The sequence below is a fragment of the Manis javanica genome, chromosome 16, assembly GCF_040802235.1.
Source record: "Manis javanica isolate MJ-LG chromosome 16, MJ_LKY, whole genome shotgun sequence".
NCBI lineage: Eukaryota > Metazoa > Chordata > Mammalia > Pholidota > Manidae > Manis > Manis javanica.
In genome coordinates this window covers 25,301,974-25,323,849 of record NC_133171.1, presented here as the reverse complement: position 1 = coordinate 25,323,849, position 21,876 = coordinate 25,301,974, and the positions used below count along the sequence as shown (strand labels likewise).

General features: G+C 42.8%; 1 protein-coding gene and 1 long non-coding RNA gene across 4 annotated transcripts in view; one reads left to right on the top strand and one right to left on the bottom strand.

Moving 5' to 3' along the window:
- KCNQ5 (potassium voltage-gated channel subfamily Q member 5) overlaps positions 1 to 21,876 on the top strand; it is a 455,253-nt gene that overhangs the window by 126,534 nt on the left and 306,843 nt on the right. The gene's annotated exons all lie outside the window — the stretch shown is intronic.
- LOC140846753 (uncharacterized) lies at positions 1,121 to 20,231 on the bottom strand. Its single transcript, XR_012126143.1, has 3 exons — positions 19,364 to 20,231; positions 2,842 to 2,920; positions 1,121 to 1,474 (listed from the first exon to the last, which is right to left on the bottom strand). It is a non-coding gene; the product is annotated as an uncharacterized lncRNA (long non-coding RNA).

Sequence of the window (21,876 nt, the reverse complement as noted above, 5' to 3'; positions counted from 1 at the left end):
AAGTAAATATTAAGCATCTAGTATATGCCAGCTCCTCTACTAGGCGCTGGGAAGAGTGTGTTGAGCAGAGTAGGCGCCATCCCTCATCGCTTGGAGTTTATATTCTGGTTGGCCGGGCAGGGGGTTGATGTGCGGGCAACCAGCCTTCAGTGAGTAAGAGGAATAACCGGCCAAGAGGGCTGTGCAGAGACCTAAAATGACGTGGTGATGACTCAGAGGGGCTGGTGTCTGCTTTACACTAGGTGCCCAGGAAAATCCCTTCTGATAAAGTGAAGCATTCCACAAAATCCAACGACACACCCTCAAGAAAGTAGATTAGTGATCGCTTAGGGCCGGTGGGAGGGAAACTGTTCACAGGAAATACGGAATGACTGCTGGAAGTATAGCGTTTCTTTCTGAAGTGATGAAATATCCTGAAATGAATTGTGGTGAATCTTGTACATCTTTATACTAAAAAGCATCGAATCATATACTTGACATGAGTGAATATAGAATATATGTCATGCGAATATATCAGTAAAACTCTTACCAAAAGTAAATAAATAGGAGAAAAGGCAGAACAGCAAAGTGGTGGGCGGTGAGCTGGAAGAACTAGTGGCTCACATCATGACAGGAGCGGAGAGGACTGGGCCTCTCGAAAAGGGGACGGGACAGGCCCCTGGGCTGGAAGCCGCACAGAGGCTGGGTGCGCAGGCCGGGGAACGGGGCACTGAGTTTGGCAACAGGGCAGCAGCCGAGGAAGAGCCTTCTCGGGGTTGGAGTGGAAAGGCCGACGGGGCGGACGCAGGACGGGAGAGGCAGGGAGGAGGGGAAGGGGCCTCTGCGGGAGGGAGGGCGTCTGCGGGAAGTTCGGCCGGGTGAGCAGAGGGTGGGACAGGAGCTGGGCAGAAGGCAGGGTGACTCTGTTGTTTTCGTTGTTTGTTTTGTTTTAGAGCAGCTTTGTTCTCTGATTTGATTGTTCTAGTGCAGAATGAAAAATTGTTGCTGGAGAGAGAGGTGGGGGGGGGAGGGCGATAATCACCAGGGCAAAGCCCCTGGGGGCCAGTGGGCTCCGGAGCCGACGTGGGAGAGGGGTGAGCCCTGGGCAGGAGCTGAGGCTCTTTATCCAACAGAACTGGAGGGAAGGCAGGGGGAGTGGGTGCAGATGGGCGGCCCCGCCATCACACCGCAATCGAGTTCATGAGGTTTGTGGGTGTCTTTGTAGTTACCTTGTTGTTTTTATTTTCTCCCAATATTTGTTTTTTTTTATTGAAGTGTAGTTGACATACAGGGCTATATTAGTTTCAAGTGTACAACAAAATAGCTGCCTTGTTTTTAAAACTGTGTGTGTGTGTGTAATTTCAGCAGTAAAACCCAATTTTCGGTTCCTTCCATCATGTCCCAATCGAGGACGATCTCACATGATTTGCATTCATAGATATTTCGCTGTCCTCTGCTGGAGCTGTGTATGGGGCTTCAGCCAACAATTTTTGCCCTGGAGGAAGAGGAAAACACTCGATCATGTGGTAAAGACTCACTCCCCAAATCACCAGCCTGGCCCTTGTTAGAAACTCCCCAAATGATCCTCTTCCCCAAAATACTTTTCTTTCCCTACTTCCACTCATGCAGTGATCAGAAAAGGATGAACTACCAGTAGAAGAGCAGAAGAGAGTAAAATAATTTTAAGTAAAACAGAAATACTGTTGCATGCCAACACATAGAGAACAGGTTCATATGCTCCCAATTTTGTTGACTTTTTCAACAAACAATTTTATTGTTTTGGAACTAAGATGGAAATAAAATCAGTGATACAATGTTTAATGCTATGTACAAAATAAAAAAAGACAGCCTTTAAGGTAACTGTGTTCTGGGTTTGATAGATCATAAAATATCAAAAAAAATTTAAGTATGACTAAATGCAAAATCATAGATGCATCATGAAATGTAAGAAGTATCTGTATTTTCCAACCCATAGAATCATCTGGGGGGTTTTTAAAAGAAAATACCAATGCTAAACTTCACCTCAGAACAGTTAAATCAGAATCTCTAGAGGGTGATCAAAGCATCAGGTTTTTAAAGCTCTCTAGATGAGTCCATGGGCAGCCAAGGTGACAACATGATCATTGTGCAGATCAATGAGAATGTTTTGTAGAAATGCACAGAACTGCATCATGAACTTGTGTTCTGGTCATTGCAGACTGCCCACTACTGACATATGAAGGGAAAAACAAAGCAAAACATGCAATTCTATACCTTCAGAAACTTCTTACTATATAGCTCTGTCTGAAGACAGTTTGTAAAAAGAACAAGAAGCTAAAATGATGGACTTCTCTCTTGATTTGACTCAAGATGGGGAAACAATAAAAAGTTCAGCAGACTTGGGAGATGCAAAGGACTCAACAGCTGTTAATTCGATTGAAGTGGGAAGTCAGCCAGACTATTTAAGAACTATTTTTAGGCACTGTGCTGACAGGTGATATGTTCTGTTACATCCTCCTGGACATGGCTTGCCTAGAGTATATGGGGATTTTAATAAAAGAAACAGAATCCTATAAATCTGTTAACAGAGCCAACAGCCTGGAAGCCCCCTCTTGACCATCTCAACCAACAGATTGAGAAAGGTTAACTGGGAAGTATGGTTCTAAGCAGATTTTAATGACTGATTTGACTGAAATTTATTTCCAGAAGAAGTAAATTCTAGATTATGTTGGCAGTTGTATCAGGTGAAATCACTCTATTATCAATAGTCAAAAAAAAAAAAAAAGAAGCAAAGGGGAGACAGGAAAGAGGCAGAAAGATGGGAAAGCCTCGCTTTCCAGATGACTGGCAGGTACGGCCACAGGGACGGCGGTAGAATCTTACCTACTCTTCTTGGCTTTTGCATTAAAGACATTAAGGCATCAGTGGGTGATTGTGAAACACCTTTATGATGACTTGAAGTCTGAGGAAGAATAATGACAAGTAGATTTACTTCAGGGGTTTGAAAGGAATGAAACAGAATGAAACTAAATATCAGACTCTTTGAAAGGAATAAAATACAATGACACTAAATGCAATCTGCAGAACAATCAGCTTTGTTTTCAAAACCTTAAAATGACCTGAATTAATTTTAAATCCAGAACATTCAGTATGAAATCAATACTTATTTCAAGTAGAAAGGACCCATTTTTCATATATGTGGGTCAGTTCAATTTCCCATGCTTTTAGGGTGCTCTGTTTCCTGGGACTTAGATATTACAATAACTTGTGTATTATTAAGACTCTAATAAGTCTATGTGGCTATCCTAGAATAAACTGAAAAACTTAATTTAGGTGTTTGGAACTCTTGTGTGCACACAATCATAAATTAGCAATATTCGTTCCCAAAGGAGCTTTGTGCCTGTAGTTAACAAAACTGCACTATGATGTAAAAATGCATTGAGAGAGCAGAACTCATCTTAAGTGTTCTTACCACACTAAAAAATACGTTTAAATAAATGTACAACTACAGAAAAGATTCCCTCATTCATATATTTATCCACAAACTGTTGTTATTTACTAATGTGCCAAATACTGTCAGGTATTCAGATATGTAGTAAATATGAAATTCTCTCCATCTTCATGGGGCCTTCAGTATAGAAGTGGGAGAAGGGGGCGGGGAATTATGGCAAAGAAAGGCAGGAAATCAAATGCCCTGAAAGACCTTCTTGCACATCTTGAGAAGGAGCAGATAAAGGAGTGGGCAATCTTCCTGGAAAGGTGAGTGAGGAAAGAAAGAGCGAGAAAAAGCATTTTCGTGAATGCAGGTTTTATGCGTGGCCAGAAAGGAGGTTTTATTAGGAGTACAGCAACCAGAGCATATTTCAAATGTGAGTAGGATTCAAGGCTCAAAAAATATGGACATGTGTTCATTTATTCTAACTCAAGAAAATAATAATGACTATATTTTCACTTGAATTAAACTTACTTTTTTGAATAAAGGGCTAGAAGCATGGGTTGTTTATTTACCTCATTAGGAAACCAAAGTCGTTTTCAGTAATTTGAAAATGACTGCTGATGGTAAGACAACTCACAAATAGGAATTTTTTTTTCAGATTGTAACAGAACTTCTATGACTTTGGTAACAGACTTTTTTAATAGTTCCTGTGATCTAAGATGATGGAGAGACAGTATAAGGGAACAGAGGATGGGATATATGGACAGGGAGTTTTTAAATAAGGGACAAGCACTTCAAGAATCCCTCAACTATTATATACAAAAATTGTGTGTGTGTGTGTGTGTGTGTGTGTGTGTGTGTCTTCTGAGGAGGTAGTTTAGAATTTTCAACAAATTCTAAAATGATTCATAACTCCACAAAAGTTAAGATCTTTTGACTTAAAATGGGAACTTATTTACTATGTCTTATGATACAGACCTTTCACCAATTCAATTCCACAAACTTACTACTCTGAGTTTGTGCAAAATTCACTATGAGATTTGGCCCTAAATTGGTGAATGATATATATCTTGAAATAGTTTGTCTTTGAAAAACAATTACATTTTTTAAAATACTGTGTATATTTTTGAGTATTCACTGCAGAAAATACATTGTTATAAACATCATACACAAAATTACAAGGTAGACCTGCCTTTAAAGTCAGCCATTGCAATGGTCTACCTTATTATAAAGTTCTGTGAGGAAAGTCTTCAGGCTGCCTGTTGAAAAAGATAATAATTTGCAAATTTTAGAAAGTAGACACCAGTTTATAACATTTGTGCATAGCTCATTGTAAATTGTTAAGTGGCTAAATGGGCTTCGTAGAAGTGAAGATTCTTAGCATATTAACTGTTGTTTGTTGGGTAAGAAGACAGTATTATTTTTCACATAGACCTCACTGAACTGTAGCACCCAGAAAAAATAAAAGCAGTGCAGCCAATACCCCCCTCCCCCAGAAAAAGAAAACAGTGAGAAATGTTCAGGTAGAAGATTTTCCTAAGAACTCTGATGCCATCCAAAAAGTTGTTTTGTTCAAAATACAACGTCTGCACATGCACTACACCTGAACTGTGATGGTTACTTTGTGGATATCAAACAGAAAATCTTAAAATCAAACTAAATTGCCAAGGATACCCTTTATTTCAGTGTCACAGACTATTTAGAATTTAGATTATCAATATGGCATGCATAAAACTCACAATACCGAATACAGCAATAAACGAGAGAAATGTATAGAAGCTACTTACTAGTCTCAATATTTTTAAATTTCCAATTCATAATTCTGTTCGAAATTTTCTTTTCATATCTGAAAATTATGTATATTTTTAAAAGGGAAGCCTTCCTTTCCCCTTCCCTAACAATGAAAATTATTAGTCAACATCAGCATCAGACGTTCTAGAAAGCATGCGGAAATGCAAAAGACCAGGAATAGCCAAGGTCTCTAGTAAATTGGCATTGCAAACTGTAAGACCTATTACAAAACCATAGCATTTAAGGTAGTTCAGCGCTGGTATGAGGTCAGCCAGCAGTAAATCAGAGCAGAAGGGAGCCCAGAAGCACACCCCCCGCACACAGGTGCCCCGGCTCATGACAAACATGGCTCTGTGACAGTGGGAGAGAGATTGCCGCCCCCCATAAGCTCTGCAAGGCTAACTGGATGCCTTAGGGAAAAAATGAATCTTGACCCCTTACCACAACATACACGAAAATCAGTTCCAGATGAATTGTGAATCTAAGTATAAACGTTTAAGAAAAAGAAGCTCCTAGAATAAGGGTCCGCAAACTTTTCTTAAAAGGCCAGATAGGTTTTGCAGGTCATATAGACTCTGTTGCAGCTACTCAGCTCTCTGCCACTGTGGTGTGAAAGCAGTCATAGATGGCACAGAGGGGAATGGGCATGTCTGTGCTCCACTAAAGCCTTCTTTACAAACACAGATACCAAACCTGGCAGCTTGCATGCCATAGAGCTCGCCAGTCCCTGTGCTGGGACATCTTTCTGACCTTGAAGTAAGCAAAGATTTCTTAAACAAAAGATGGTAACAAAAAAAAATTAAAATTGATAAATTATACTAAATTAAAATTTATAAATCTGTTCATCAAAAACACTGTAAAATTCTGAAAGACAACCCACAGAGTGGAAGAAAATATTCAAAACACATATATTCAACAAAGGACTACATAATGCAAACTATATAAATGCAAACACACACACATAACACATCCTACAGATATATTTTTTTTAAAAAGACAGCCCAGTAGAAAAAAGGGCAAGAAATTCTCAAATGAAAGTTTTACAAAAGAAACTCCACAAAAGATAATATCCTCATGGCCAATCAACATATGAAAGGTTCTCAACCTCATTAGTTATCAGGAAAATAAAGCTTCCATGACATCCTCCTATGTACAAGCAAATGAAAAAGGGAAGCAATTCTAAGTGTTGTCAAGAATGTAGAACAAATGGAACTCTCATACCCCATTAGTGAGAGTGTAAGTGGGTGTAATACCTTTGGCAAACTGTATTTTCTACTTGAGGTGATCATAGGTATACCCAACAATTTCGTTCTTCAGTATAAAACCAACATTAATGTGTCCATGTGTTCACTAAAAGACATGTATTTGGATGTCTCTAGTGGTGCTATCTATAATTGTCACAAACTGAAAATCTAGTCACATCAGAAATAGGGAACTACCCAACCCACATCAACAGAGGGACATAAATACGTGTGATACAATCACGCTATGAATAGAGCATCAAGTAAGATCTGCAGCTACACTCAAGGAAAACACGCTGTGATGTATTCACACAATGTATTTTCATACTGTTTAGCAATGGGGATGACCTACAGCTACATGCAACAGTGTGGATGCATCTCTCCCCAGCTCCGTCCTCCAAAAATATACTGAGTGGAAACACCAGACACAAATAGAATATATATGACATGATCTCATTTGTATGATGATCAAAAATAGGTAAAACATACCTGTGCTGTTACAATTAAAGATCCTGGTTACACGGGAAGGGAGCCGGCAAGTGGAGGGCCAGTAATGTTCTGTTTCCTGGTACTGGAAAAGTGGTACTGGTTTCCCAGATTTGTTCAGTTTGTGAAACTAATTGAGATGGACATTTACATGCACTGTTCAGCGCACACTGTAATTTGTAATACTGTTTTATGTATACGGTAAACTGTGGGGACTTAAGTCATTTGAAGAGATTGGGATTAGCATCAGGATAAATGACCGTGATGCTGCTTGGCCCCCCGTCCCCTTCTCTGGTTCATGTTTATTTCTTCTTTTTACTTCTATTTACTGTAAATTTTATGGTCCAAAAATAACCCACAATCCCTAAGTCCAAACTGATAAAAATAAATGGATAAATTAATGAATGGGAGAGAAGAGACAAATCTCCCATGGAGAAAAATGAAAATGATTTCTGTAGCTACTCCGCCCTCAGGGAGGTGGTCCGTGCCCCTGTCCCTTAAGGACAGGCTGGGCATAGAGGCTTCCTCAAAGAGTACAGTATGAAAAGGAGGGAAAAGAAGAACTTCACAGTCAGAAGCCTGACTAAGAGCACCTTAGCCAGATGACCAGGGTCAGGAGTGTCACTGATCAGTCATACTGATAATATGCGCCCTTAGTACCATGTGACAAGGGTGATACTGTACCTCTATGGTCTTCATCCAGAGAGACCTATAACCCCCCTCTAATCATGCAAAAAACATCCAACAGGGCCCAACTTCAGGGACATTCCACAAGACAGCTGGCCAGTCCTCCTCAAAACTGTCAAGATCATCAAAAACAGCGCAAGTCTGAGAAACCGTCGGCACCGAGAAGAGCCGGAGGAGATCCCACAGCCGGGCATGATGTGGTGTCCTGGGCAGGACGCTGGCAGAGAGCAAGGCAGTAGGCAAAAACCAAGGAAATTGGACCTGATTAATAACAATACATCAATATTGGTTCATTAATTGTGGCAAATACTCTCTACTAGTCTAAGACGTTATCAGTAGGGGATGCTTGGTGCAGGGCTTGCCAGAATTCTGTGATCTTTGCAACTGCTCTGTAAATCTAAAATCATTTCAAAATAAAAAGCTTATTTAAAAGAAAAAATAACCCAATTAAAAAAATAGTAAGCACTGAGCTAAACTTAAACTAGGAAGCATGACCTACGGAATCAAGTTCTTAACAGTAAGAAAATACAAGAGTAAAAATAGTCACTAATACCATAATCCAGTAGCCAGTTATAATACAGTAATTACTTGCCTTCTCTATGAGTTCGAATGCATTCCTAGTAATTAAACTTTGTGAATGTGAATTACTTCTGTTTACTTCAACACATTAAGGTGGGAGCTTTATGCACTGTAACTCAGACATATTTTAAGTTAAACTCTTTATATATTAAACTTCAAGCAGAGTTGCTAAGTGATGAAACAGGGAGTGTTTTGTTAGGAATTATAGACTATTAAAAATAAATTTTCACTTCATTGCACTCTTTCAACAAATATAATAGAAGCATCATAGAATGTTGGAATTGAAAGGGACATTTAAGAGATTAGTTCAGCTCCTTAACTTTATATGAAATAACTGAGTGCCAGAGAGTTTGGGACTTGCCCAGGGTCATAATAAATTGGTGGGGGTGCTGGGATTTACTTATTCAGTTGAACAAGCATTTACTGACTATTTATTATGTTTTTAAGCACTATGATAGGTGCTAGAGATAAAAAAAAAATGACTTTATCCTTTAGGAGGAGGAGATGGGCAGGGAAAAGAATGGATGAATACAGGACAAGGTGGGAGTAAGCCAGAAGACATGAGTACAGGGCTGTACCAATGAGGAAGCAGATTGCCAACCATGGCCAGGCATCACCTGTGCTTTTAGAAGATGGGCACGATTTATGCAGGTGCAAAGGCTGGGAACAGACATTCCAAGCAAGGCTGATTACATGAGCCAAAGGCAGAAGAGATGAAATAACATGTTGTACAGGAAACTTTACACTGTCTGTTACTGAAGAATCGTGGTAGCTGGGAGGAGAGGTAGTTAAACTGAAAAGGCCAGATCACAGAGAGGGCTTTGTGCCATCTGATGAGCTGAGCCTTTGTCCTGTAAGAAATGAGGAAGTTATTGAAAGATTCTGCGTTGTTGTTAGGTCTCTCAGATGGCTTTGTGGAGGACATATTTTAGGACAGACTAATTACTGGGAACTCTGTCAAAGAGGTTACCGAGGAGCTCAGGAGATGGTACAGGGCTGGTTTAGAAGGGTGATGGCAAATACAGAGAGAAGGAGGTATGCTCAAGAAATGCTGAAGAAAAAAGCACCCCACTGAGCCCCGCAGGGAGCAGCAGCTGCGCAGGTTGGGCTCCCTGGGCTCAGGCCCCGCGGGAAGTGAGCAGCGAGGAGACCCTGAGGTTCAGGGCTGCACAGGCCTGGCAATGGAGATGCTGTGCTGCGAGCCGCGGGCTGTGGTAGCCACTGCATCAGCAGCGGGCAGCTTTCCACCGAACGGAAGACACCCTGCCGCCCAGGTCACCCCGTGCAGCTCCGGGACCAGGCGGGGCCCGAACGCCAGTGTAGCTCAGCTCATCATCACTTGGCATGGACTACTTTTAATTGATTTCCCTTATCTTGGTTCACATGTCTCCATTCATCCTCAATATTGCTTCCAGATAAATCTTTACAAGATCTGATCATGTTACTTCTCAGTGAAAATCTATATGCTAACAAGCTGGAAAACCTAGAAGAAATGGACAACTTCCCAGAAAAATACAACCTTCCAAGACTGACCCAGAAAGAAACAGAAAATCTAAACAGACCAATTACCAGCAATGAAATTGAATTAGTAATCAAAAAACTACACAAGAACCAAACCCCTGGGCCGGATGGATTCACCGCTGAATTTTATGAGACATATAGAGAAGACATAACACCCATTCTCCTTAAAGTTTTCCAAAAAATAGAAGAGGAGGGAATACTTCCAAACTCATTCTATGACACCAGCATCACTCTAATACCAAAACCAGGCAAAGACCCAACAAAAAAAGAAAATTACAGACCAATATCCCTGATGAACATAGATGCAAAAATATTCAAAAAAATATTAGCAAACCAAATTAAAAAACACATCACGAAGATCATACACAATAATCAAGTGGGATTCATCTCAGGGATGCAAGGATGGTACAACATTCGAAAACCCATCAACATCATCCACCACATCAACAAAAAGAAGGACAAAAACCACATGATCATCTCCATAGATGCTGAAAAAGCATTGGACAAAATTCAACATCCATTCATGATACAAACTCTCAACAAAATGGGTATAGAGGGCAAGCACCTCAACATAATAAAGGCCATATATGATAAACCCACAGCCAACATCATACTGAACAGCAAGAAGCTGAAAGCATTTCCACTGAGATCGGGAACCAGACAGGGATGCCCACTCTCCCCACTGTTATTTAACATAGTACTGGAGGTCCTAGCCACGGCAATCAGACAAAACAGAGAAATACAAGGAATCCAGATTGGTAAAGAAGAAGTTAAACTGTCACTATTTGCAGATGACATGATATTGTACATAAAAGACCATGAAGACTCCACTCCAAAACTACTAGAACTAATACTGGAATTCAGCAAAGTTGCAGTATACAAAATTAACACACAGAAATCTGTGGCTTTCCTATACACTAATAATAAACTAATAGTAAGAGAAATCAGGAAGACAATTCCATTCACAATAGCATCAAAAAGAATAAAATACCTAGGAATAAACCTAACCAAGGAAGTGAAAGACCTATACCCTGAAAACTACAAGACACTCCTAAGAGAAATTAAAGAGAACACTAACAAATGGAAACTCATCCCATGCTCTTGCGTAGGAAGAATTAATATTGTTACAATGGCCATCCTGCCTAAAGTAATCTAGAGATTCAATGCAATCCCTATCAAAATACCAACAGTATTCTTCAACAAACTGGAACAAATAGTTAAAAAATTCATATGGAACCACAAAAGACCCTGAATAGCCAAAGCAACCCTGAGAAGGAAGAATAAAGTGGGAAGGATTATCCTCCCCAACTTCAAGCTCTACTACAAAGCCACAGTAATCAAGACAATTTGGTACTGGCACAAGAACAGAGCCACAGACCATTGTAACAGAATAGAGAGTCCAGATATTAACCCAAACATACACAGTCAACTAATATACTATAAAGGAGCCATGGACATACAATAGGGGAAATGACAGCCTCTTCAACAGCTGGTGTTGGCTAAACTGGACAGCTATATGTAAGAGAATAAAACTGGATCATTATCTAACCCCATACAGAAAAGTAAATTCAAAATGGACCAAAGACCTGAATATAAGTCATAAAACCATAAAACTCTTAGAAAAAAACATAGGCAAAAATCTCTTGGACATAAACATGAGCAACTTCTTCATGAACATATCTCCCCAGGCAAGGGGAAAAAAAGCAAAAATGAACAAGTGGGACTATATCTAGCTCAAAATCTCTGTACAGCAAAGGACACCATCAATAGAACAAAAAGGTACCCTACAGTATGGGAGAATATATTCTTAAATGACAAATCTGATAAAGGGTTGACATCCAAAATATATAAAGAGCTCACACATCTCAACAAACAAAAAGCAAATAATTCAATTAAAAAATGGGCAGAGGATCTGAATAGACACTTCTCCAGAGAAGAAATTCAGATGGCCAAGAGGCACATGTAAAGATGCTCCACATCGCTAATCATCAGAGAAATGCAAATTAAAACCACAATGAGATATCACCTCACACCAGTAAGGATGGCCACCATCCAAAAGACAAACAACAACAAATGTTGGTGAGGTTGCGGAGAAAGGGGAACCCACCTACACTGCTGGTGGGAATGTAAACTACTTCAACCATTGTGAAAAGCAGTATGGAGGTTCCTCAAAAAACTAAAAATAGACATGCCATTTGACCCAGGAATTCCACTCCTAGGATTTTACCCTAAGAATGCAGGAGCCCAGTTTGTAAAAGACAGATGCACCTCTGTGTTTATCGCAGCACTATTTACAATAGCCAAGAAATGGAAGTAACCTAAGTGCCCATCAGTAGATGAATGGATAAAGAAGATGTGGTACAAATACACAATGGAATATTATTCAGCCATAAGAAGAAAACAAATCCTACCATTTACCACAACATGCATGGAGCTGGAGGGTATTATGCTCAGTGAAATAAGTCAGGAGGAGAAAGACAAGTACCAAATGATTTCACTCATCTGTGGAGCATAAGAACAAAGGAAAAACTGAAGGTACAAAACAGCAGCAGAATCACAGAACCCAAGAATGGACTAATAGTTACCAAAGGGAAAGGGACTGGGGAGGATGGGAGGGAAGGGAGGGATAAGGATGGGGAAAAAGAAAGGGGGCATTATGATTAGCATGTATAATGTGGGGAGGCACGGGGAGGCCTGTGCAATGCAGAGAAGACAAGTAGTGATTTTACAGCATCTCACTACACTGATGGTCAGTGACTGTCATGGGGTATGTGGGGGGGACTTGATGATGGAGGGAGTCTAGTACTCAATGTTCTTCATGTAATTGTAGATTAATGATACTAAAATTAAAAAAAGAAAGAAAAAAAAAGAAATGCTGAAGAAAAATGTTTCATGGTTAACAGGATCCATGAGCTGAGTGGGGCTGGTGGGTGAAGGTGCTTGCCAACCCTAGTCTATACCACGGGCCTTTGGAAATTCAGATCTCAAAGAGCACACGTTTGCCCACTTGCCCACCTCTACCCCCAGAAAGCAGCTCTGAATGCCTGCAAGTGAAGCAGTTTTGATAAGCTTCGATAAGAAAACGACAACATCCCAGGACAAAAAGAACCTTCTGGCCCTGTGTTCACCTGATCAAGAGAGGCCGTCAGGCGATCCTTTGCAAAGCCAAGAGGATTTGCTTGAGAGGCGCCCGCCTTCACTCCCCGGCTGCAGAAAGCCCGGTGTGATTTTTGAGTACAGCCTGAAAGGGGCGCCAGCTGAAATCCCATGTTAGGCTTTGATGGCTGTGGATAATTGAACTGCCTGTAAATAGAGAGAATATGGGAAGAGAATCAGGACAGCTTTAAACAAGCTGAATTTAAACTGCCTGTAGAATATTCAGTTAGAACAATTCAAAAGGCAGTAGGATGCTCAACTCTCAAGCCCAGGGAACATGTACCAGCTTGAGAGTCACAGGTCACAGTAAGAAAAGCTCAGGGAAGTGGATGCTGTGTTTCAAGGATAAGAAGAATAGTGGGAAGAACAGGCCAGAGATGCAAGTCACCAGGTCACCAGCACTGGGAATTGCAGAAAAGTCTTCAGTGGAAAGTTCAATGAAATAGTCAAAAATTTACCAGGAAAACTCGAGAAGAGTTGTATCCCAGGGCATAGAAGTTTGATCATTTTCAGGAGCGAGTGATCGACGGTGCTGAGTATAGAAGAGCCGCTAAGGAGAGTGCCTAGGAGGACTGGTGAGAGTGAGTGTCCTTAGGGTAGAGAAATAGGGACTGCTTTTCTAGACCATGCTTTGAAGGTTTGGATGAAGGTGAAAGGTGAAAGGTGAGAAAATATCCAGAGGCAGAGCCAAGGGAGACTTGTTGTTACCTGTTTTATTAGGGAAGAGATATTTAGGGTATGTGTAGGCCGCAAGGAAAGATGCCCACTAGAAAGGCGGGTGCTGACAAGTGAGGGCGGGGTGAGGCTGAGCCCGGGAGCAGGCGGGAGAGGCTGGAGGAGGGGCCACCATCCACCGAGTAAAAGAACATTGCCTTCCCTGAAAGGAAGGAAGCCAGCCCGAGTGAACAGACAGGCAAGTTTGCAGGGTGTGTGTGTGTGTGTGTGTGTGTGTGTGTCTGTCTGTCTGTCTGTCTGTCCGTCCCAGAGAGGGCGATGGAACAGCAGGGAGGTGGTCATGCTTAAAGATGCTGACTACTATTTACTTATTTATTATGTTTATTTTTCTAGCAGAAGGTAGAGTCATATACTGAGAATGAGGAAGGTAGGTGGAGTCCTAGGAGAGCAGTGAGGGTTTGGAATAAAGCTAGAAGTGTAGGCAAGGGAATTCCTGAGCATGCAAATAAAAAGATTAAACAGGCTGTGAAAACAGGAGGCAATGTCTAACAGCAGCGGTCTGCAAGCTAATATGATCTTTTCAGTTTTGCTCAGCTAACAAAATTTTTTAAAGGCATTTATTAAGTATCCCTTAACATGTTCTTGGTATTAAGCATTGCAAACATTACCTCAACCCTAGTAGGTATGTATGTTTATTACCCCTAATTTACAAGTGAAGTAACCGCTCCAGGTTTGCACAGGTGGTAAAAATGCAGAAGTGAGCACAGGGCTGCCCAACTCCAGACCGAATATTGTTGATCAATATGCTATAGTTCCCCCCAAGGAGGTAGAGCCTCAAGAATTGATAGGACATTTTGCCTGGCCTCAGGGAACTCCTAGTCCACAAAAGGAGATACATGCCTAAACGATCACAAGCAAATGTGAGGGACTGAAATGCTCAGAGAGCAGCTAAGAGGAGCCGTCACTCCGAGCTTCAAGGAAGCCTTCTGGGGGAGCCGACACCTGAGCGCTGGGCCGGCAGGGAGTCAGGCATCCCCGTCCCGGGGACAGTTTGTCCAAAAGCAAGGAGGCATGAGAAGGCATCACATTTTTGCTTGGTGACTATTGGGCAAGGTGGGGAGAGTTGGGCAAGATGTGAGATCAGATATCAGGAGATTTGTATCAGGTTGGAGTTCAGAAACATGACCCTGCCAGTAACATACAGGATGGCTTATGCAGCAGGGAGACTAATAATTATAAAAACTGTAAGCTGTCGCTGACTCTGGGTCAGACACTGTCTAAGTGATCTTTGCAGATTCAGTGACTTAATCGCCATAGAAACCCTATGAGGGAAGCATAATTTCCCATTTCTCAGGTGAGCAAACGAAGGGACTGATGGGTTAGGGGATTTACCCAAGGGCTCAAAGCAAAGAAAGTAGCAGAGACGGAACTTGAACACAGGCAGGCTGGCTCAGGAAGGGATGGTGGTGGGGAGCCTACTGCAATCGGTGAAATGTCCTGAGGACAAGGCCCAGGGCGTCAGCAGCGGGGTTGGAGCAGGAGCCAGTTCCAGGCTCCCACATCCCAGACCCGTGCTCTTGCCATTGTTTTCTTATTTTTTATAGTTTTGCTGTTTATATATAAACACAGATCTCATGACACCTGTAGTGGGTTGAATGGTGTCTCCCTGAAATTCACATCTATCCAGAGCCCTGCACTGCAATCTTATTTGAAAATATGGTCTTTACAAACGCATTGAATTGTTAAGGTGAGGCCGTGGTGGAGTAGAGTGAGCCTTAAATCCAGTGCCTCGCGTCCTAGTAAGAAGGGAGAGGACAGAGGGAAGAGTGCGAAGACAGGCAGAGTGGGTGGGTGCAGCTCTAAGCCAGGGAGGCCAAGGTTAGCAGGCACCCACCAGAAGCTTGAATATGCAAAGGGCTCAGCCCGAGAGCTCTCAGCAGAGGGTGGCCCTGCTCAGACCTTGACTGCTGACTTCTAGCCTCTGGACTTTGACAGACTAAATTTCTGTTGTTTCAAGCCAAAAGGTAGTAGTAATTTGTTACAGCAGCCCTCGAAAACTAATGCAACACCTTCCTTCACTCAAGTTAAATTTCCACCTAGGATTATATTCTCATATACTTATAATTGCATACAAATTAGGTTTTGAAGGAAAAGTCATTCACAATTGGCGATCTCTTGAGCCCGCCATCCTCCTGGCATTTTGCTGCCATTTGCCCAGTAAATTGACCTCGTTTGGATTCCCTGGGGTGAATCTTGCTTTTGCCTTTATGTTGTCACCCACAGTTTTAATATTCGGGGTTCTGAAAACACAATTGTCTTTTTACCCAGGCCTGGCAGTAACATGAGGTTAAACCTTACTTTAAAACCAAAACACCAGCGTCTGTGCTTGAACAAGAGTACAGACGTGCTCCAGCCTGCTTTAGGCTTGACTGTGCGCTGACCCCGGGGGTGACAGCCGGCTCTTATGCCAGACAGGAAACATCAGGAGCCATTTGCAAAGCTGGGGATAAGCAGCTTAAGAAATCAAACTCAGAGGCAGTTGTTTCACTTATTTGAAACCCTGAGTTTGCGCAACATAGAGCTGTAGAATTTCAGAGCCAGGCGGATAGACTTGACATGTAATTCCTATGTAACAAAAAGGAATTAAAGTTTTTTTAATTTCTACCATTACAGTGAATTTGACTTAACTGTAACCCTACATCATTTATCCTTTACTCTGCACACTATTTTCTTGTTGACACATCACGTATATTTGGTACGTGTCTCACGAATACTCTGGGACTGGTTCTAGTTACCATTCATTTTTCCCAGAGTAAAGGACACAAATGCATCTGAGGTTTCCTGGGGCTGCCTCCTCACACTCGTCGGTCTCAGAGACCCCTACATGCACACACACACACACACACACACACAGACACACACACACACATCCCCACAAAGCTCGAGGGCGACCTGGTGTCGGGGGATAGACTGGGTGACCTGAGAGGGTCTGCTCAGAGCATCTTCTCCACAGCCCCTACCCTGTCCCAGGCAAAGCAATCCATCCCACGCTTTCCAGTTAGCAAGAGTGTTCTAAGTGGCGTGAGCAAAGAAGGTGAGTGACTATCCTATTCTCAAAAACAAAAATACATAAATACTGTAACACAGCAGCTACAGCTTCCCCTTTAAATGTCACTCCTGCCAGGTTTTTGTGGCTGTTCTTCTGATGAATTAATAATACGAGGAGACAGGATGCAGGTCTTAGGGTTGGTGATGAGGGAGTGAGTTCCTGACACTCAGATTTCAGCTGAAAAACTCCTCCTCAGAAAACTTCTTTTCTTTTTATCATAACACCTACCCAACTTTTTGTGTGTATTAATATAGTCATTGATTATTTTCTGCCTGTTCAGACTAGCAGGCACTCACCTGCCTCTCTCACTGCATTGTCTGCAGAGGCTGCAGCTGCGCCAGTTGCTGATCAAATGCTTGTTCAGTGAGTAATCAGTGCATGCCAGGTAGGTACCCCAGGAGCCCTAAGGAGTGAGGATCGAGAGAAGGAAGCAATGACAGAAACTATAGGTCACTGAAAACAGAGTTTTCTTAACAGAAGAGTAGAAACAGGGACTCTAATGGGGACCTGGGGCAAAATATTGAGTTTTGTCGGAGAATGATTGGCTTCAAGATCTGCAGAGACAGAGAGGTGTCTTTTTTGGTTGTTTTTTAAAAGCCATTATTTTATTTTATTTTATTTTCTTAATTAAAGTATCTTTGATATACAATCTTAGGAAGGTTTCACATGGGCAACATTGTGGTTTCAACATTTATCCATATTATCAAGTCCTCCCCCAACCTCATTGCAGTCACTGTCCATCAGCGTAGTAAGATGTCATAGAGTCACTACCCGTCTTCTCCTTGCTGTATGGCCTTCCCCCGTGACCCCCCTACATTATGTATGCTAATCATAATGCCCCTTAATCCCCTTCGCCCTCCCCCACCCCTCCCCTTTGGTAACCACTAGTCCCTTCTTGGAGTCTGTGCGTCTGCTGCTGTTTTGTTCCTTCAGTTTTGCTTTGTTCTTATACTCCACAAATGAGTGAAATCATTTGGTGCTTGTCTTTCTCTGCCTGGCTTATTTCACTGAGCATAATACCCTCTATATTTATCCATGTTGTTGCAAATGGTAGGATTTGTTTTCTTTTTATGGTTGAATAATATTCCACTGTGTATATGTACCACATCCTCTTTATCCATTCATCCCCTGATGGACAGTTAGATTGCTTCCATTTCTTGGCTATTGTAAATAGTGCTGCGATAAACATAGGGCTGCTTATGTCTTTTTGAATCTGGGATCTTGTTTTCTTTGGGTAGAGTCCTAGGAGAGGAATTACTGGGTCAAATGGTATTTCCATTTTTAGTTTTTTGAAGAACCTCCATATTGCTTTTCACCATGGTTGAGCTAATTTACATCCCTACCAGCAGTGTAGGAGGGCTCCCCATAGAGAGAGGTGTCTTAAGGATGGGCACAAAGCTGCTGTGGGTCAAGGACAAAGGGCAATTCCCAAAGCTATGTCCCTTGGGCAGGTGTATAGAATGGTGACAGGGGATACATAAGCTGAACATTTCTAAAGCTTGCCTCTGAACTGTGACAAATAAATCAGACTCTCAAAAAAGGAAGTTGCAGAATTCCCAATTACCATTTCCAGGGCTTTACAACAAAAATATGCATCTTGAAATCCAGTGTTTATGTATATTCTCCATGGCTAATAGATCATAATATAGCAGCGGTGCAGTAAAATAACAGCCTGGAAAAAACCAATTTAGACTTTAAAACAAAATAACTAAGTTAAAATCTGCATAGTACATCCAGGCAGACATCCAGGTAACGTCGCCTGGCCCTGGGATGTGCCCTTTGCCCATCCTCTATACATCTAATCCCACACGGCTTCCTGTAGGAAACATGAGAGGCTGGCTTCTTTCACCCAAAATAGCCTATGTATGTACTGCCAGATGAAGAAATTGTAGAAAGCAAGCAGAAGATATCTGTGTGTTGAAAGAAAAGTGAAGACGTGTAGCTGTATCAACATTGCCCAGTGTCACCTGGTTACATTAAAAAGTTATGAGTAAACAGCTTAAGGGGAAAAAGACATTTTCCTTCCCAAGTCACTACGTCTCTGTGCTGTGCTCTGGGCGTCTTTTCAGTTTTCCTTGGTTGGCTTTGCTGTCTGGGGACTTCTTATCTGTGCGGAGGAATGCATTTCTAACCGGAGCCCAATGACTGCTGAGCCTGCAGGCGTGGGTGCATATACCACAGGCTGCGGAAGCCCGGGTCGCCCATAAAAACTGAAATACACCCGATGGTGCCCGAGGCCTCACCAAAAGGGGAGATACGGTGAACATGCCAAACGGGGAGGTGCACCCACCTCTCCTGCCTCTGTGCCTCTGGGAGCTGTTTCAGCCTCCCTCCGATGCCCTGGGCACACGTTCAGCCAAGTGCTCTTGTGGACGCTCCTTGGCTGCGGAGAGCGCGGCCACAGTGCCAGGGAGAGGCGTGGGCCCGGGCGTCGGAGCGGCATGTGCTGCTGACCACGCTTCTAGACCACCTGTGCTGTTTCTCCGTCGAGCTCCCCTTCCTGGGAATTCTGAGCCTGACCAGGCAATCCCAGACAGTAGGCAGAGAAGGCGGGGAGCGGACGGAAGGAGACAACTGCGTGGAAGACGCGGGGAGGCACAGCTGCTGAGACGTTCCCAGGAGGAAAAAAAGTGTCATCATGCTCTTGTTATAAATAGTAATTACTATATTAGTTAAGATTATATTCACTGCAGGTAATAGAAAAATCGACTAACAGTGGCTTACCAAGTTCAGGATTTGTTTTTCTCACGCAGAAGGAAATGCGGATGAAGTCAAGCCTCTGCAGTGCCGTTGAGGACGAGGGCTCTGTCTCCTCTGCCCTCAGCTTGCCATCTTCATGTTTGTCCTCTCATAGTTGCAAGACGGCTGCTCTACCGCCAGCCTCACATCTGCATTCCAGTCACGTGGCAGAGGGACCAAGGGGCTCCTAGCAAGGCTTTACCTTTTCCAGAGGTCTCTGCCCATGTGCCTTTAGCCAGAACTGAGTCACATGGTCACCCTTAGGTAAGAGAGCCTGGGAGCGTGGGGGTTTACTCTTCCAGCCACTGTGGTTGAGGACAGCACTGAGAGAGAGAGTGATGGTATGGATTTTGGTTGGACCAGAAGAGATTATCAGATAACCAAAGCAAAAGAACATATCTGAGCCCCAAACTATGCAAAGCCAAGAAAGACTCACGGCGGCGCTCAGGGCTCTGCAGGCAGAGAGCCCCGCGTCAGCTGGTGGAGATGAGGCAGCCCAGGGCTGCGGCCAACACCAGAGCCTTAGACTTTCTTTGCTTTATTTTTCTCTTGTAAACTGTTCCTATGCACACACCAATCAAAAACAAGTAGGACAACAATATTTTAAACTTCCACAGGCAATTTTTCTCTCCCAGGGGGTTGGAGGGGCACTGTCTCCCCAGCCCAGGTCTCCCCGGTCTGGGTCAAAGACTCCAGCAGCCAAGTTAGGAGATGCCACACAGCTGGGACAGTGGCCAGAAGCGTGCCTAGCCTAGGGAGGTGGTACGGAAACAAGGGCGGGGCAGAATGTGTATATTTTTCTCGTTTCTCTTCCTCTTTGGCCCCTGTTTAATGTAGCCTCGATTCCAAGCTTCGCCATCAGTCCCTCCTGGGACTTGGCTTGCGCCTCGTGTCCTCCCCAGGGGCCTAACCGGGCCGCCTTCCCGTGCATGCACCCCGGCCGGCGGCGCCTTTATCACAGTGCCATTCTTCCCCTCAGCAAGCAGTCACCCCAAGCCCGCCGTGCTCTGCCACATGCTCTGCCAGCAGCCCTGGTTCAGGCCAGGTCAGCCTCTGCCCTCCATGGCAGCACTTCCCAAAAGAAACATAATACAAGCCCAACAGGTAATTTTGATCTTCTATTATCTGAATTCAGAAGGATAAAAAGAAACAGGTGATACTAATTTTAATAATATGTTTTATTTAATATATCCAAAATATTGGCTTAAATAATGTTCAATATTATCATATCAATATTATATCAAAATAATACTGATATTATGATTATATATACAAAATTAGACATTTTACATTTTTTTCATACTAAATCTTCAAAATCCAGTGTGTATTTATACTTACAGCACATCTCAGTGTACACTAGCCACATTTCAAATGGTCAACGGCCGCGTGGGGCAAGTGACTGCCATATTAGATGGCACTGTTCTAGGACTTGCAAGCTTAAATAATGATTTATTATAACACTCGTTAATTATGCCTATAAATGTCTGCTAGAGTTCCTGGCAGGTGGTAGTGAAGGAAGCAACCCTGTGAAAAAAGCCGGCTGCTCCCCTGGTCAGTTGCCCAAAAGTAGGCATTCATCTTAGAGGCTTTACTGTTAGCGAGTCTAGATCTCAGCCTCATAGATTTAGAAAAACTTGATTTATTTAAAGTCCTAAAGTTGGTTTTCTTCAGAATCCTGGCTGTAGAAAGTTGAAAGGAAATCAAAAGAAGAACAAAATGTCATGATAAATGAAAATTGCATGAAATTCAACTATTGGGGTCTGTTAATAAAATTTTATTGGAACACAACCATGCTCATTTATTTAAGTATCATCCATGGCTGCTTCCATGTTGAGTAGTTGCAAGAGAACTCACGTGGCCTGCAAAGCCTCAGATACTCACCAGCTGGCTCATTACAGAGAATGTTCCCCAACCCCTGCCCCAGACCAGTGGCTTGCACCTTATGTATGGGAACCACTTGAGGGGCTTTTAAAAAGTACAAATTATCGAGCAACTCCCCCCAAGCAATTCTGATTGAAAAGCTCCTGGTGAGGCCTAAGCATTGGTATTTCTAAAAATTCGAAAGCTGTAGCCAGTCTGTACAGAAGCCAAGAAAACCAGAAGCTGTGTGGAGAACGTGGACTCATTCTTCAGTCAGTCCCGGCCTGCCAGCTTACATGTCCTTCCGACCCAGCTCTGACCAGGCCGGACTGCTCAGCCCTGTGACCACGACGTCCCTCCCCTGCCCGCGTCACCAGCTCCTGCTGGCTGGCACAGGCCTCCTGTGCTCCCAGTTCGTCCAGCCTTATCAGCGTGGGCCCTGCTGTCTCCCTAACATGATTTCATTTATGTCTGTTCTGATTCACTCTGTGCAGCTTTTGTAGCTTTCTCAAGACCAATCGGATTTTCCTTGTATTTTTTTCAAAGTGTTTCTGGGTTGCTTTGATGCCTGAGACACCATACACTCCCGTGGGTGCCTTCCTGGGTACCCTTGAGTCTCTGACCTGACGTGACACTGC